General features: G+C 38.5%; 3 pseudogenes; all 3 read left to right on the plus strand.

The window, feature by feature from the left end:
- The first annotated feature begins 1,386 nt into the window (after positions 1-1,386).
- Positions 1,387-3,533, plus strand: LOC104872201 (annotated as a pseudogene).
- Positions 3,534-7,870: 4,337 nt separating this feature from the next.
- Positions 7,871-9,693, plus strand: LOC104872202 (annotated as a pseudogene).
- Positions 9,694-13,888: 4,195 nt separating this feature from the next.
- Positions 13,889-17,030, plus strand: LOC104872203 (annotated as a pseudogene).
- Positions 17,031-19,290: the final 2,260 nt, after the last annotated feature.

A 19,290-nucleotide genomic window follows, 5' to 3' on the forward strand; every position in this document is an offset into this window, starting at 1 on the left:
CAGCTCCACTTCTTCCTTTCCTATCTTTATTGCTTTTGTTTCCTTCTCTTGTCTAATTGCTGTGGCTAATGTTTCCAGAACTATATTGAACAGGAGCAGTGATAGTGGGCATCTTTGTCTTATTCCGATTTTACTGTGAAGGTTTTCAGTTTTTGACCATTTAGTATGATGTTGGCTGTTGGCTTTTCATAGATAGTCTTTATCAAATTGACATAAAGACCATCTATTCCAATTTTCGGTGGGGTTTTTATCATGAATGGTTGTTGAATTTTGTTGAATGCTTTTTCTGCATTTATTGAGAGGATTAACAAAGGAAAAGATATAAAACAGGATGACATTTAGGAACTAATGCCATTTTTCTCAGGATATATTTACAGATCTTGACAAAAGGCTTCAGATAATTGTACTAGAACAGGAACCAAAAGCTTAGACTTACTTAATGTAGAGAACTAAAAATGAGATCACCACCAAAGCTTGTTCCTTCAAAGGTCTATACACAAGTAAAAGAATAGACAAGGCAAAAAGTTTTTCACTGACAGAGCAAAAATAATATAGAAACTTGTCTATGCTAGCCTGCTTTCTGAAAAAAAAAAATTCCTTTGAAACTTTATAGCCACAGAGTAATACTGGTTAGTTAAAATTCAATCTTTCCACACATATTTGAGAACAATATAGGAAGAATGGAGAAAAGGAGAGATAAAGATAGAGACAGAGATAAAGCCTTAATAATTAGAAGACAGTGTCATTAATTCAAAATAACTCAAATTAGAAAAATAAATACAAAGTCTAAGAACAGTACATCATTTCACATTAGGAAGAAAGCAAAAGTAATGAAAACATTTTAGCTTTTGAAAATCCTCCTCTTCAAACAAACAATAAGTAGAAGAAAATTGTAATACAATAATTCAAACAATATTAAATATTCTCAATCATTTCACATAAAAGTAACTTAAATCAGAAACTCTAAAACTTTGGAAATGAACAAAAAATAGAAATGAAATTAGACATGATTTAATTCAGAAAAAGGAATATTAAGAAAAAGGCAAAAAATCACAAATATAAAAATGAATTTGCAAGTTGCCTTAGGAATGACAGATCAAAATAAAATTTAATAGAGTTCAATGCAAGAAAACAGCCAACAAAATTATAATGAAAATTTTAAAAATGTAAAAGTAGTTAGAAAATTAATGAAATGAAGGCAAAGAAAGTTCAATGTGTGTGCAATTGGAGTTTCTGAAATAAAAATAAGACAATGAAATAGAATACTTATTTAAAATTATAATCAAAGACTACCTCAGAGAACGTTTAGAAACTTGAATTTTCACACTGAAAGAACCTATAGAATACCAAAAAGTAAAACAAGTGTAAACTAGAAAGATCAAGAAAATGTACTCAGGTACTCATTGGGGGAAATTTTCAAATTAACCTAAAAAGGCAAGAGAGAATCAGACAGGCACCCTACGTTCAACAGCAACATAAAAGGCAAGGAGAAAGACAAAGGGAGTAGCACGATCAGGAAGCTAAAGCAAAGAAAGTGTGAGCTAATGCAAACAGACTTTACTTTAAGCATCAGTGTCATAAAATATTTTGAAGATGAAAAAAATCTCCTGGGTACCGTAATAATACACGAGTTCTTTGTGAGAAATGAACCATGGTTTGAGATTTATTTAATCAAGGGTGAATGGTAAAATATCAGCAAGATGACTAGCAGGCATTCACTGTATTTAGTTGTAAAACTAAGGATAAAACAAAGCAAAAGGCCCGGAAGGAGACGTGGCCGCCGGTGCAGTGTGGTGCGGGGCAGGGCTCAGCGCGACCCTGGCTCTCAGATCGCAGCCCTGGCGCCCGCAGCTAGACTGCGGACCGTTTTAATTTTGATTGCTGTTACTACTGTGGTATCTAAGCCAAAGTGGTGACGCCGTCTGAGGGAAATCTCTGCAACCGCTAAGTCAACAATTGCGTGCTTGAGGAGGATTGGTGTTAGAGCTTCCCTGAAGTTTTCGTAGAATTCAGCAGTGAATCCATCCAGACCTGGCCTTTTCTTAGTTGATTGTGAGCCGTGCCTTTAGTGAAGAGGAACGTGGAACCCGGCATTTGTGCCGGGGAGCTCTGCCTGAAGGAATTAACAGTGAGCTTCAGTGCGTACCAATAGCACTCTTTCTGCAATCATATGCCAGCCAAGCAGTCTCAGAAGACATCCTTGGTAAGCTGTTGAATGAGGCTAACAACTTCTACATCACAGCGAATTCTCTTCCAGACAGAAATGATTGCCTCCCTGTCAAAGTCACCGGGCTGGATTCCAATCCATGCGGAAGAGGTGTCACTAAAGAATATCACCATGAAAAAACCTTTCCCAAGTTCTATCATCCAAGATCAGCAGGTAGTTTCAAAGAACAGCATTCCTAATCTTGTTGCTGACATTTGCAACCAGAGTGACAAACCGCCTCCTCTGAACGTCCTGACCCCTTACGGGGATGATAAGGATGGGCTGAAGTTCTGTGGTGACCCTTCCTGTGTCTTTGACCTCTGGAAAGAAAAACTGCTACAGGACACAGAAGACAAAGGAAAGAGAAAGGACGTCAACGGGAGCAAAAGCTTATACACAGCGCCACCCGTGAGGTGAAAAGGGTTAGGAAAGCCAGAGACAAGCGCCGGCAGTGGAATATGACGGCGTTTGACAAAAAGTTTAGACCCGACAACGGGTCATCTCAGAGTGTGCAGCGTCTTTCGAGGGATTCTGTCCCCAGACACTAGGTCCCATGTTTCAGATGTTACGGATTACTCTGACCCGGCCCCCCGCCAACCGTTCTCTATGCCCCCAGCCGGTGACCCCTTCCGGTACTGCTGGCGATGTACCCTCTCCTGGGACTGCAAACCCGGCCCCTGAGCGTGAGTACCGGCCCACATCTGTCTTGGTGAGGCACGTGGCCAGCCCTAAATAGATCTCAACAGCCACCGCCACCGCCTCCTCACCAAGCTCCAGAGGGGTCTCAGGCCTCTGCACCAATGGCTCCAGCAGATTATGAGATGCTTCCAGTACAGATAATTGAGTATTACAACCCTTCAGGACCACCACCTCCTCCACCTCTACCTATGATTTCTTCAGCACAAACTACTTTGTTAGCCTTCTGCAGATCCCCACACAACCTTCATTTCCTGCATGGGCTGGTTCCACCTACTCTGCTCCTCTCACCACCCTCACAGCGCTGCCTCCTCCGGGCCCACCTCCTCCCACCAGGCCCTTCTGGCCCTGGCTCTTCTCGTTCATCCTCCCCAATGCATGGACCCCCTGTTGCCTGAGGCAAAACGTCCAGAGCCTGCGCAGCCACCCATAAGTGATGCTCAAAGTGACCTCCTTGCGGCCACTCGGATGGGAATCCAGCTGAAAAAGGTGCAGGAGTAGAATGAGCAGGAGGCTAAGAGGGAACCTATTGGGAATGATGTGGCCTCGATCCTATCCAGGCGCATCTCGGGGGAAGTACAGCGACTCTGATGAGGACTCGGAGTTCGATGAGACTGACTGGTCCTCCTGAAACTGCAGGGCAAGTGGTCGAGGACAGCCAGGACACTGCGGAAGGGTACCAGAGATTTCAAGTGGTCTCAGCACACAGACAGTGGTATAATAATCCTGTAGTGTAGCACCTTTTGTATTGATAATGTGATTTTGCTTCGGCACATCCAAGAATTCTGGGTTTTTCAGTAATTGCTGTGTAATACTTAAGTGCCACAAAACATAGCACATCATGCTGCACATAGGGAGGTATGCCGTAACTATTGCATTATCCTGAAAACAGCATCTTTCTTCCCTTTTGGTCATAAGAGTATTTGCTTTACTTGTTGATCATTATGATTATGTAGACTTGCTGTGTGTTTGTGAAGCTGCCTCATGTTAGGTCCTTGCGAGATTAATGACTGTGTCAGTGATGTCGTCTACTCAGTAAGTGATGCTGTTTTACCTTTTTTAAACCTTTTTTATTTCAATGTGTTTCAGAAGAAATTGGTTCTAGAGGGAAGGGTTTAACAGGTCAAGAGAATCAAATGTTCCTGCACTCCATCTTTTGGCTTGGTTGCCTCTGAGTGAATTTGAATGCTTGGCTGAATTATTTCCTTGCCTTTACACTCACTCACTAAATATGAAATTGGAAAGGTCCTTTTCAGGCAGGCTTCCCTGTGGACATTCAGTTCACTTAATAAACACTTGGTGATTTTTGTGAGCTTTCAGCAACTCAGTAGTAACGTAAATGAGAACAAGTTTCTTTCCCCTCGGGGGCCATCAAGGCCGCTTGCAATATTGGCCAGATCTGATGGCTTGGGCAGCAGCCAGAACACAGGCTATCTGAGGGCTGTAGCACCCAGCTTTGCAGACTGGTATTATGGGACCCTGGGTGCAGAGGGGCCCACTGCACTAGGTCCAAATCATAGAAGCTTAGGTTTAAGTGAAAGATGATAGCTCTTTATTTTTCTTGGTGCTGTGGCCAGACCAGGGTTCAGCCCTGTGAGCAGGGCCTTACCCAGCCCGCCTTCCTAGAAGCACGTGCTTCTCTTCTTTCATATTTTTGGCACATTACATTTTGAGAAATACCTCACCAGATGACCCTGTTCAACCTGTAGCTGTGGCCAAGCACCTTGCTTTTGCCTCTTCTGCCCTGTTCTTGCCTTCTAGTGATCCCACAGATCTGCTCAGGCAGACCAGGGAAAAAAAAAGCATACCTTCCACATTGTAATTCTGGATGGAAGGTAATTGCTTGGTCAGAGAAAGTAATTTCCCAGGCTTGGATTGTAGATAGGAAGTCGAAGTGTGCTGAGACACTTCCCATGGTGAGAAGAGCTTCCCAGTCTGCTGTGTTTCCAAAGGATGCAGGTCTAGGAAGCTCCAGTGAACTCCAGCAGTCCGTGTCAGTTGCAGGGAGGATGTCATCAGGATGGGAGAGAGAGTTCTGGGCAAACCAGCCAGCTGCCCATGTCTCACCCCTGTGCGCCTCTGCATAGATACCTGTTGACTTGGGGTGTCTGTCATAGGCACCCTCCTGTGTGCTGGAATCTAGTCATTAATATGAAACTAAAAATCCCAACATCTGCACTCTCTTCCAAGACTTCACTTGGCCATGTTTGAGCCCTCTGTGCTGGGCCTGCTGCCAGCATCTGCTCTCCTAGCACCTTGCTCTGGAGCTGGCCACCACTGAGCTGTCACTATAATTTCCTCGAGTGTTAGTTGTTTGTAATAAACTTAAATTTCTCTCCTTCTTCCAATGTGGAGACCTGCTACCTTGGCATTAGTCTTGGGACTCTGACCCTTTTTGGTCTTATTTCTTCCTTGATAGTTGGCCTTTGTATTACTTTGATGTCAGGAGTGCCCTGAATAATCCTAGGGCTCATTCAGCAGCATGTGTTTGCTTTGTGTGGCCCTTTGTTCTCAGGACGAAGGGACCACATTAAAGCTACTATGTCAGGATCTCTTCTATTTATATCCTATTACAATAAAATTATGGCACTTTATCATAAATATTCATGAGCCTGTTAATTATTAGTTGTTATACAGTTTAATCAACAAGTTATATTTAATTTGATTTTATGACTAATGAGAAAGCTTCTGCCCTCCTGTTGTCTGTCACCTTTAATATAACGGGAAATGACAAAAACCTAAATTAAATTAATTTTAGAGTATCTTTCCAACAAATTTGATTTAGCCTAAAATTTTAAATTCAGATCTAATATGATATTGCATCAACAAAGTGCGGTCTGAATTCTTGGTTTTCATTTTCCAAAAGTATTTACAGAAACAAATGGAGAAAATCATTTAGCAGCATATTTTACTTTATAAATTTTAGGTTTTAAATCACAATGATAAATTATTCCCAGTTTTATTCCTTGCATATATTTTAGTTGGCTGTCTTACAAGCTTTTTTCTCATAGTGTAGACCTGAACAGAAGGACAGAAAGATGACTAAGTTCATGTGTCGCTGCACAAGTACTGTGGACTGAGCCCAAGGCAAGTGATTGTGCATTGTTAGCCCTGACTGTGAGATTTGGTACCTCATGTTTTTATTAAGGATGCTATTAGAGAATTCATGTTTTCATTTCAGTAAATTTTTAGCAACATCAGCATCTTTTATGAGCACCAAGTGTCTAGGTTATAAAAGTTTCATAATAATTTGCAACTGAAATATATTGTAATCCATTAAAGATTCCTGGGATTGTATCAACCAAAGAAGCAAATAATTTTTGTTTTATGAAGCAGAGTATCTGTCCTCTTGCAGTATTACCAATGTTATTATAAATTGAAAGTAGTGTAAAAAATTCTGTCAAACAATTTTTATGTTTCTATATCTTACTATAGGTACAAGTAACACCTAAATAAAGTTACACTTTTAATCCTAAAAAAAAAACAACAAAGAAAAAGACAAACACAGGAGAATAATGCTAAAAGTGGGAGAAGAAGATGAAGGGAATAGAATAGGCTCATTGATAGTTTTATAGGCAATAGGTGAACGTCAAAGCACATTAAACAATCATTGCCTGGCTCACAAGCACGAGGTACCAAGTTCCACCCTGGTAGCCCCCCAAAATTAAACACTGAAAAATAGTAAAAACTTGAACAATGTTTATATGAAAGTAAAAGGACATTATATAGAGAAAGAAACCTAGTCAAGAAAGACACAAAAGTAATTCACTGGTCAGCTTTATCAATAAATTGCGGATGGATTAAGCCTTTAAAGGCTGAATAATATTCTATCACATGTATCTTTTTCAATTTTGTTTAAGCATTCTGTCACTGGGCACTCGAGTTAATTACAGTTTGGCTATTGTGGATAAAGTTACTGTTGAGCATAGATATGTAAATATGTGCTCAATCTGTGTTTTCTGTTTTAATAAAACTATATTTTAATATATTACTTTCCTCTATAAACCTATGTACAGTATTATAATTTGTGTATTTATGAGCACTTTCTCCAAGAAAGGATTCACAAGTTTCAACCAAGTCAAAATTCCCTGCCAAAGAATCTCCAAAGTAGAAAATGTAAACAATGGAACATAACAAATCCTGAACACTATAACAGCTAGAAGTTTTCTAAAATAAAGTTATTTGAATCTCTACATTTGCCTAAGTAAATTGATTGAGAATGGCTAATATCAAGACATCATTTCTTCTTTTCTCTCTCTTTTAGTTTATTGGTACATTTTAGGTATACAGTACAGTTACATTCATTATTGGGATCTTGTACCTTTACATGACAGGTCTTGGTTCTCATTTTTCCCCCTTGTCCCTGCCCTCCCTTTACCCCCTCATCCCCTCCCCATTTACAAACACTTTATTTCCATTTTTCATTTTCTCCTATTTTTTTCTTTTCCCTTATTACCTTTCCACTACCCTTCTCACTTTCCCTAGACCTTTAGCCACTTTCTTCCTATTTCACATTGTCAATTATCTCATTAGGATCTTATGTACTATTATAGTTAATTCACACCAGAGAAACTATTCAGTATTTACACGTGTGACTTATTTATTTCACTTAGGAGTATATCCTCAATATGTATCCATTTTCCTATGAATGAATCTAATGACATCATTTCTTAAAGTTATAGGATTTTAAAGAAAATAAAGAGAAATTCCTTGGGCATCCATATAACGAGACAAAATCTCTTATAAGAAAAAAATCAAATTGCCATCAGATTTTCCATAGTGAGGCTGTATGTCAAAAGAACAGAATAACGTATATTACATATTCAAGACAGATATGGCAGTCCTTTCTGGCGCTGGCTGTATGCGATCGAGTTTGTGTTTTCCTTAGTTGTAGTTGATCTTAAGCCAGCATTGGTAAGGCCAGGCAAGGGAGAGGGGAAGACTGGTGATAGAAAGAGCGGTGAGAGGATGAGTATGTCACAGGCCTCTGGCTGCAGTTGCCTGGGCCTGGGCCTCGGTTCCTGTGGCCATCGCTCCCACAATACTGTCGGGAGCCAGTTCGCGTCATGTCCTGAGCGCACTTTCTCGGTCATTTTCAGAAATGGTCCTCAGGTCTTCAAAGGACTCCATACAGTGTGTGAACCTTTACCCTAAGAAAAGGAACCTGTTCAGGTTCCCTTGATGCCAGGGCTGTGTCCTCCAGCTTCAAGGACCTGCCAAATGCTGTGAGCCGAGGATTCAACCTTGAATAAACAGGAATGGAGACTGCCACTGTCCATGGAGCTTCATAAGCTGTCCTGAAGTGACCTCAGATAAAGGAAAGCAGTGTTCAGTCACATAAGGGTAGGAGCCTCCCTGTGAGCCTTAGGGCAGCCAGTTTCCTCCCACAGTTTTTCTTTCATGAAGAAAAGACAGAGGCATCAAGGAAAACTGTCTGCCAAGCTGTTATCAAGAGTCAGTGAACTCTGAGGATGCGGCTGTGGACTTCACCCGGGAAGAGTGGACTTTACTGGATCCAACTCAGAGAAACCTATACACACACAGAGTAATACGGGAGAACTACCAGAACCTGGCCTCAGTGGGGTGGGAGCTCTTCAATCCCAGCCTGATCTCTTGGTTGGAACAAGAAGTGTCAAGGACAGGGGAAAGAGAGTGCACCAAAAATGGGAAATGGGACTTAATACTGAAGGATCAGCACTTCAGCAGGATTTTCTGAGGAAACAAACTTCCGGGGAAATGTGTATGGTGGGAAGTTACAGTGGAGCAGAGCTTGGCGATTATAAGCTCTTTGGAGACTTCATCAGTGGACATGCATGCCTTAAGTCACTTGGGGGAACACAAATTCAGGGAGCACTTCTGTGTGATCCGCACGGAATAGATTTCCTTCCTCTGCACAAGGAAATCTCTACCGGAGGGAAACTTTCTATGTAGAATCCATGCAAACCAAACTTCAACCTGCCTCCAACTGTCCTTTACCCAAGAAGGTACATTCAGGATAAACCCCTTGAAGGCCATTACTGTGGGGAAGCCTTTGTTGATCAGTCAGACCTTCAGTATAATAGGACAACATGCAAAGGCAACAAACTCCATGAACTGAAGGAATACGGGATGGATTTCCCGCACTACAGCAGCCATGCTGTGCTGATGCAAACTCGGTGAAAGGAAAAACAAACAAACAAACAAAAACTAGAAACCCTATAAGTGTAAAAAAATCAGGAGAATGCTTTAGGTACTCTACCTACCTTAATATTCACATGGAAACCCACGGTGGAGACAACCCCTGTGAATGTAAGGAATGTGGGAAAACCTTCACTAAAAGTTGTCAGTTCATTCAGCATAGAAAGCCTCACACTGGAGAGAAGCTGTATAAATGTATGGAATGTAGGAAAGCTTACACAGTTTCCTCATGCCTAAGTAAACACTTGAAAATTCACATTAGAGAGAAACCATATGAATGGAAGGAAGGTGGGATCATCTTTACATCTTCTCAACTCAGTGAACATGTAAAAAATTACATGGTACAGAAGCCCTTTTGAGTGTAAGGTGTGTGGGAAATCCTTTAGAAACTCCTTGTCCCTTCACCATCACCTTCAAATTCACCCTGGAATAAAATCTTTCAATAAACGAATTGTGGAAATGCCCTCATTCAGATCTCAGACCTCACCAATCATGTCCGCATCCATGGTGGAGAGGCTCCATGAGTGTAAGGAGTGTGGGAAAGCCTTCGCCGTATCCTCCCCCCTAGTGAACTCATGAGAACCCACACTAGAGAGAAGCCCTTTGAATGCTAGAAATTTGGGAAAGTGTTTACACATCCCTCCAGTCTTAATGTGTAATAAGCACATGTGGACTCACAGTGCCAAAAAACTATACATCTGGAATGTGTCACCCTTCACATGCAAATCCACATTGGAGAAAAACTCTAGGAATGAAAGCAGTGTGAGAAACCCTTCCGATGTCCCCATTTATTTCAGTTACATGAAAGAACACGCAGAGAGAATCCCTCTGAATATAGTGTGAAAGCCTTCGGTTCTCTTGGTTCCTTTCAGAATCATGAACAAAGGCATAGAGAACAGAAACTCAATGTAAGGGCTGTGAGAAAGCTTAAAGTTATCCTGTTCACTTCAAAGACACAGATGAACTATGTGTAGAAACCTACAAATGGGAAGCATTTAGGGATGTCTTCACTATCTCAGATCTTAACAAATATGTAAAAATTCACAGTGAAGATAATTCTGTGTCAACTGAGAACCTGAAAAAGATTTTGCTAAATTCGAAGGATTCACATCAGAAACTTAGCTGGAGGGAAACCCTGTTAATGTAGAGAATCTTGGAAATCCTTTTCTAATTCCACAAACTGTAATATGAATATATGAACTCACATTGGAGAGAAAGTTGATTATTTAAATAGTGTGGTACCCACTTCTTTTTTATTTTGAAATTCTGATCCCTAGCTCCTCACATTGTAAGTGTATTTGGACTTCAAACAGGTGATTAATGTAAAATAAGGCTTAAAAAAACAAGCCTGATAGAGTCAATCCTTAATATAACATACTGGCATCCCAGTAAGAAGAAAAGGTGAAGCTGGATGAGGTGGTATGTGCCTATAATCCCAGCATCCTGGGAGGCTGAGACAGGAGGATCACAATTTGGAGCCTAGCCTGGGCAATTTGACAAGATCCTATTACAAACTAAAAAGTAAAATAGAGCTGGGGTTGTAACTTGGTGCAAAGGCTCTGACTTAAATCTTCAGTACTGGAAAAAACATAGAGAGAAAATAGAAGGAAGGACACACAGAGATGACCACGTAAAGGTGCCAGAAGATGGCCATCTGCAAATCAAGGATAAAAGCCTAGAACAGGAATTAGCCCTGCCCACAACTTGACATTGGACTTTCAACCTCCAGAAATGTAAGCCAATAAACTTATCTTAGAAATCAAGAGAAATGTCACTCATGAACTTTAACCAAACTGGCCTTCAACTATAAATACTGTGTGCAAGGTGTTATAAATACACAAGAACTCAGAAAATTTTTCTGAAAAATTCATTATGGAACAATCTTCAAACAATGAAAATGTTTGGAGAAGTTGTGATAAAAGTATTGGTGGGTAATCAACTAAATGATGAGAGGAAGTTTTTCTGTAATGACAAAGGTGAAATAATAGAACAGTATAATATTTGGCAACCTATAATCAATTCATGGGCCTAATAAGGATCATTAGTAGCAGATATCACAAAAAACCAAAGAAAATTAAATATATACTTCCTGGTGAAGTACCCAACACAATTTGGGGGGTTTTTGTTTGTTTTTTTTTTAATAGGGTCTCACTATGTAGTTGAGACTGACCTGGAACTCACTATGTAGCTCAGGCTGGTCTCGAACTCATAGGGATCCTCCTGCCTCAGCCTCCTGAGTGCTGGAATTATAAGTGTGCACCACCACGCTCAGCTCCCAACACAAATTATAAAGCAGCCTTAGAAAAAAGTAAAATGGGAACCTAATAAGCCTCTAGATCAGTCAAATTTATAGAAAATAAAAGGGACATAATAATATGTCTAACAGTGCCACACAGATGAGTAAGCAAAGTGTAGAATATGAAATCTCATTCAGGACAAACAATTGATTTATTCAACAAAAATGAAAAAGAGAGAGAACAAAAGAGAGCAGGAAAACAACTGTACAGATTAAAAAATGCTGAGAGCTAAAACTACCAATCATAGCTCATAAGATAATTTGGAAATGTGGCCATTGACTAGAAGCTTGAAATTATTGAAGAATTTTAAAATACTTTTAGGTCTGAAATAGCGTTATGATAATTTTAAGGTTTATCCTTCAGAGGTATATACTGAAGTCCTTATAGATGAAATCATATGATTATTGGCATTTTCTTCAAAATAATTTAGTAGAGATAAGAGAGTGGAGTGAAGGTATAGATTATGAGTGTCCAAATTTATGTTTTGCTGAGCCACACTGAGTGAAGAAAATTGTTTGGGGCCACATATAAAATATATAATATAGTGTATATAAATAACAAAAATTCCTTTAATGTATTTTTATTATAATATTTCTAGCATTAGGAGTGTATTTATACTATAACAATTTCAAAACAAAAACTTTGATATATTTTTGTAGTTTCTATAACACAGCTGCTAAAAAAATTTACTTTGAGGGGCCAGAGATTTGGCTCAATGGTTCTGCCAACCACCTCATAAGAGCAAGGTCCTGAGTTCAATTCCTGGTACCAAAAAAAAATTTACTTTGAGCTTATAAAATTATTTTACTAAATAACACAAGTCCAACTTTAATAATTAAATAAGAAAACTTATATGATTGCTTAATAACAATAAATGCCTGTCTTTACAGGTACGCATATACGTACATGGGTTGAAATACCATTATCTGTAATTACTGCACTTTATTTATTCAATTGAGCATATGCATGCAATGTTTGATGCAAGAGGGTTTCTGTTTGACTGTGTGGCAGGCAGAGGAAGAAGAGTTTGCACTACATGTGCTCTCTCCCACACCGCATTCCCCTATCACCTATGCAGTCCATGTTCAAGCACTATGCAACAGAATCATGAAAATTATCACTAAAAATCATATAATAAGGTAAAAAATTTACAGTCTTATGGGGCTGCATTTTTAATTGTATAGGAGCATGCAGCCTGGATAAGTGAGACATGATTGTGTTCATCACTGTTGAAGTTGAATGAGATGAACATGGAAGTCCATATTTTGTTCTACTTTAAAATATTTGACCATTTCTATTAAAATATTTTAAAAATAAAGTTGTATCACTTAACATAATGATCTCCAGTTCCACTCATGTTGTTGCAACTAAGGTTTCGTTTTTAATGACTGAATAATATCCCATAGCAGATATATACCTTTTCTTTACTCATTCACCAGTTGGTGAACACTTAGATCATTTCCACGTCTTGGCTGTTGTGAATACTGCTGCAGTAAATGTCAGAGCACAGATAACTCTTCAACATACTAATTTTATTTCCTTTGGATATATACTCAGTAGTGGGATTGCTGGCCCATAAGTAGTTCTGTTTTTAATTTTTGAGGAACCTCTATATCTTTTTCCAGAATTGTGCTAATTGATATTGCCACCAGTGGTGTGCAAGGGTTCCCTTTCCTCCACGTCCTTGCTGGCACCTGGCATCTTTTGTCTTTTTTCATAATAGCCATTCTTACCAAAGTGATAATCTCAGGGCCGGGGATTTAGCCCAGTAGTTTTGCCGCCTGCCTTGCAAGCACCAGGACCCGAGTTCGAGCCCAGCACCAATAAATAAATAAATAAATAAATAAATAAATAAATAAATAAATAAATAAATAAAGTGATAATCTCAGTATGTTAAGTGAAATAAAGTATGCACAGAAAGATAAGCACTGCATAATCTCAGTTATATGTGAAATATTAAGAAGTTGATCTTATAGTAGTTGGAGTATAGTGATGGTAACCAAAGACTAGGGAGAGTAAGAAGAGGAGTTGATTACTGAATCCTAAGTAAGTTATGGTCACTGAGAAGTTCTGGTATTCCATTGCACAGTAGGATAACAACACAAAATGATAATGCACTGTATATTACAAAAAGCTAGAAGAAAGGAGTCTGAGTGTTTTTATCACAAAGAAATGATAAAAGTTTGAGCAGGTGGATGTTTAACCTGAATTAAACATTATATAGCAAGCTCTCACTGCCTGTGCAGCATGTCCTCCTGTAGTCCGAGCTCACCCAGTGGCTACTTCCTAAAACAGCATATTTCTTATTCTTCATCAGCATATCTTACAAAGGTATTTTTGGTGAGATGAAAAGGAGACCATTTTCAGATTAACACATCTGAAGACAATTTTGTGACTCTTAATTCACCATTGAAGTAATGTGGACCAAAGTTCTAAACTTTACATATCACAGCAGCTGGAGCCAGCATGGTGTCTTACGTTTACTTAAATCATAACTTATAAGAGAAGGAGAATGAGAGTCTGGTTAAATAAAGATGACTATATCAGAGACTTAAAAAGGATTGGTCTGTCTTCTGATGGTGTATATGGTAGACAGATGCGGGGACAGATCAGGATTTTTACAGTTTACCTGGAGTAACTAAAACTGCAAGCAGTAGAGAAATAATACAAGCTTATGAAAAATTGACTCTTAACCCAAATGGACATGGTGATTTCTTAAAAAGCCAATAGACCATATGAAGTACTCAGAGATGAAGATCTATGGAAAAAACACTACAAATACAGAGAGAAGGGACTTAAAGATAACCAAGAAGGCTAGTGTGAAAGCTGGAACTATCATTGTTATGATTTTGCTATTTATCACAATGATCCTGAAATGATAACACTGAAAAGGAGAGAATTCAATACTGCTGTTAATTATGGAGAGCTGTGGTTCATAAATTTTACTCCCCAGGGTATTCACGGTACCATAACTTAGCCCCCACTTGGATAGAATTTGCTAAAGGCAAGGATGGATTACTCTGCATTGGAGTTGAAAACTGTAGTGATGATGGAATGCTCTGCAGAACAAAAGAAGTCAACGGTTATCCTGGCCTCTTCATTTCTAGATCTGGGATGGCTGCAATGAAATATGGAGATGGATCAGGGGAAAGTTTAGTGAATTTTGTCATACAGTGTGTTAGAAGCTCAGTGACAGAACTGTCAACAGTGATTTTGTTAAATGCATGCAAACTGCTCCAAAGGAGACTGCTTAGCTTCATAAATATGATTCAGGTTTAGATTCATGTTAGATGGTCTTATTAATGTAAGATAGATAGATTGTGCAACCCAAGACAATCTTTGTAAAATTATATATTACAGCAAGTGTTACTGCTTTTTTTTTTAACCTTGAGCTTGTGAGACAAGTGGCAGCACCACTGAGCTAAATCCCTGACCCCTATTACTCCTTATTTTCCTCCTGGATACACTTTAAATAACAAAGAAAAAAACCCAGCATTTTGCTTCTTAATTTTATGGCTGCTCAAGAAATATATGTGGATATAATACATAAACTTCCAGATTCTAAACTAGTTTCAGCCAAAATATTAGAGGATCATTTGGAGCATCATTGGTGGCTCATATTTTTTCATTTTGGAAAAAACTGAAAATTCAAATGTTTCTGGGTTGAAAAAAATGAAAACTCCACTTTTAAATGACCATACTCAAGTTGGAATATTTGACTGCTCCTCTGTACCAGGCATTGGTAGTTATCTCTATGTTTTCCAGCCATGTCTAGTAGTATTTAAAGGATGAGGAACCAAAGCATATGAATTTGATCATGGAAAAGTTTTTCCAATTTTTTTTCTTTATTGGTACATTATATGATACAGTTACATTCATCATTGGGATCTTGTACCTTTACATGATGGGCCTTGGTTCTTATTTTTACCCCATTCTCCTGGCCTCCCTTCACTCCATCCACCCTTCCCTATTTACAAAGACTTTGTTTCCATTTCTTTTCCTTTTCTCTTATTTTTTCTTTATGATACACTTGCCTTTGCCAAAGAAAATATTAATTCTCAGGTTATCATATTTGGACCTCAAAATTTTCCATTGTCACTGAGAACTATGGCTTGTTGATTTTTTTTTTTTTCTCCTTGGTGTCCATCACGTCGAGCTTTACTGTCAGAGTTACAAAAAGCATTGGTACTCCTTTCACGGTTAGCTGAAATTTGGTGCACTAGATGGTACGGTTCATGAAGGTTTCTGTAACATGTATAAAATTTAGGTTTATCCAACAGTAGTGATTTTCAACCAGTTTAGTCAGTACTTATGAGTATGAAGGACATCACTCTGCTTAAAAGATCTTGGAGTTTATAGAGGCTCTTAGGAACTCCTCAGTGACCTCTCTTATGCCCACCACTTTCAACAGACTAGTTAGACAAAAAAAAAAAAAAAATGATGAGGTCTGGGGATTGATATCTCTTCTCCAAAGTATCACATATATCAAGCCTTAATGACAGAATGGAAAAGAAAGCTTGGACATGCATTGCACTGATCACTCTGGGAAGTATAGACTGCCAACAGTATCATTCTTTTTGTGCCCAAGAAATGTTAGAGGTACCCCAAGATAAATTTTTTTCCTCAAAAATCAAATAAAGTCTATCAGTATCGTACTTAACAATGGTAGGAATAGGGTGCTTATTCCCTAAGAATCTGGGATTTAGAATTTATCTACAGATTTAACACCTCAGACTTTCAATGAAAAAGTAAATCATTAGATGGTTTATTTCTATGCTCCTTGATATTGATATATGGGGAAGAGATGTAACTCCCAAACCTACTAGATATCTGAAACATGAGTTTTGTGTTCTCTAAAATTGAAGAATGAATTATAGGAACAATCGAGGTTAAGAGTAGGAAAAATGTATTGTGAGAAAGAAAGCTTTTGTCTAAGAGAGACAGAAGGGGGAACTGGAAAGTGGGTTTTTGGGTTGCCCACTTCTCAAAGCCATGTGGTGAGGTGGGTACAAAGTGGGACAAAACTGTAAGACCCAATGGAAAATTACAAGGTGGTCATGAGGTGGGGCAAAAACCAAACCAGAAAGATTACAAGTACAGTCACCCAGGTAATATTGATTAAATGGGGGTCAAATGGGGGAGAAGTCACATAGCAAGGGTAGGAGGATTTTCAGTAAGGGTGGGGGTCAGGGATGTTTCCTGAAAAGGCTGGGCTAAGAACTTGGTCTCCCACCCAGGTAATTGATCTTATTTAGAATATCAATCACTACTATTCATCCCCAGGAGAAACACAAGTATGTAGTAATTTCTCTTTTTTTTACAATTCTGGCCTTCAGTGCTTGAGTCTTGATTGTCCTCCATGTTGGCTCTTCCTGGGCTGGACCTGTCTAACTGCCTACAAAATATCTAATTAACTTACCTATCTGCTATAATATGGACCTTGCCAAAATTCTCCTCAGTTTGAGCTCTTGGCTATGATGATTAAAGGAAAAGTGAAGGCTAGAAAGTTAGATTATCAAGTTAATGCCCAGACATGCCAGAAAGCCAGTACAAAAGCCTACCTGACTATTAAATTTTGTACCTATGAAAAAATAAAGAGAAGTATTTGGGAAGAGCACATAAATGCTAGAGATAAATTCAAAAATAATAGTTGATTTCATTTACTGAAAATTGGAAACCTTTCAAAATCAAGGAAAGGATGAACGTAGATAAAGTTGAAAAAGAAGAATAATTGAAAAGAAAAAATTCTGAAAACAACATTAGAAGACAACTTTTAAAGTATCTTTGAAAATGAACATTATCTTGGACTTATAATTGCACTTCCCAAAGTCTGTACAACATTGGTATAAATGAAAAGTTTACAAACTTTTTCTGTTAAAGGACAGATATATAAATGTTTTAGCTTTATGGACCACATAGAGTTCTTTGTTGTATCTTTGTAACAACAAAAGATTATTTTTAAAATATAAAAACTACTCTTAGTTTAGGGCCATACCAAAGAGTAGACCACAGTATAGTGGCAAAAAGTACCAGGCAGAACATACAGACAGGTAGTCCAGGAGAATGGAAGATGCACCCAGAAGTTTTGGAGGCAAATCTACAGTGTTATTTTTAGTGTCAGGCGGTCAGTCTGGGACTTCTCCACAAAGAGACTGAGCCCCCTTTAGGGTTGAGCAGGGCAGGTTATCCTCTCAGGAGGGGGTTGGCTTACAGGAGTTAAGCTTTTCGCATTTGTTACATAGAGCACAATTCATTTGGACCCAACAAATGCACCGGTTATCAGTTATGATAGACGGCATGTTCAGTGCCCAGAGCCACATCTCATTTACATTTGGCGGAAAGATAGAAGTAATAAAACTGAAAACAAGAAAATTCCTGAGACGCTTGAGAGGAAGTGTCCATAAGCCTGGACGTGTGGAGGGAATGAGGGAAAACTTTTCCACCAATAAGTTTGGCTTTGACTGCAGAGAAACACATTCCCGTTCAATAGGTAAAATTTAGCAACAAGATTGCCGACCCCTAGAAATGTTTTTGGTGCCTGGCTCTACCGTAGACGTGCTCACTGTTACTGTGCACAGTGGATTATTTTTCAGTTAAAGTGTGTGGCTGGCCTGAAAAGATATAACTTGGTTTAAAAAAAAATCACAATATGGAAAAATAAGCAAATATCCAGTTTTCATCTTGTATTATAGTGAAAAGAGTCTCCATTTTGTATTTTAAATTGCAGGGTTTTTAATTTTTCACAAATGAGAAACATTTTTGCAGCAGGAAGTGCAAAAATCCTATAAAATGCTTTACTACCCAGAAAAAACAGAGGAGGGGAAATTTACAGTGATTAAATGGGCACTTTAAATTACCCCTAAACATAGAGCATGGAATATTCTGTATTTTTTAAAATATTTGTGCAGATATTTTCTGAAATTGCTTTCATAACAACTTCCCCAATTACAGTTGATCTTTGTGAGGCATCTTTCTAATATTTACATATTTGCTTTTGGGGCTTCTATTATTTACTTACATTGATTTTTTCCCATAGCTGTGGATTTTCACTCGTCTATTTTTTATTAAATAGGAAAATCAATTTTATAGATTTATTTTCCTATAGCTCATAATGGTACTGTGGTTGTCCCAGTTACTATCTTATTGTGAGAGGCTGCCTTTCTAAAATAAATCTTGGCATAGCTAAAGTTATTTTTGCAAGAAAATCAATGCAATAAGTCCTCAACTTACAAATGTATTCCATTCTGAAAGAATGTTTGGAAGTCAGATTTGTTTGTCAATCTTACAAAGAGAGTCTTACATAACTGACACAAATATACTTATAAAGCATTAAAAAACCAAACACACACTCAAATATACTACAAATACTATTTTTTCGGTTACCTTAAAATGATGGAAGAGTACAGCAAAACTGTAAATAAATTATTTTTATCTTTTCAGTAAAATGGTGGAATAGCACAGTACAACACCTGGCATCTAGGGGATTGCATGGAGTGAACTGAAGAGAGTTACTAACTGGAGGAGGGAGGGTAGGGGAGGACGGTGGCCCTGAAGATCATTAGCAATAGGAAATGGAGCATAAAACTGAAATTTGCTCACACCTGATGTTAAAAATGGATTCAATTCTGTCTACCCACCTGAAAAAAGGTACCAGTGATGTCAGAGGATTAGCTGGTTTTTTCTCATCACACTGTAGATGACTCTGTAGCACTGGATGACATTCTGAACAGCTGCCCCAATCTTTGGGTACCACTATACGCTGGGATACTTTGCCTCAAAAACTAACAGTGCCTCTTCAAGTAAAGAAAATGCTCTAGGGCCAGGGATTTAGCTCAGCGGTTCAGTGGACTGCCTTGCAAGCACAATGACGTGAGTTCGATCCCCGGTACCAAAAAAAAAAAAAAAAAAAAAAAA

Source organism: Fukomys damarensis, unplaced genomic scaffold (assembly GCF_012274545.1).
Source record: "Fukomys damarensis isolate Sample0158 unplaced genomic scaffold, DMR_v1.0_HiC HiC_scaffold_15, whole genome shotgun sequence".
Taxonomy (NCBI): Eukaryota; Metazoa; Chordata; class Mammalia; order Rodentia; family Bathyergidae; genus Fukomys; species Fukomys damarensis.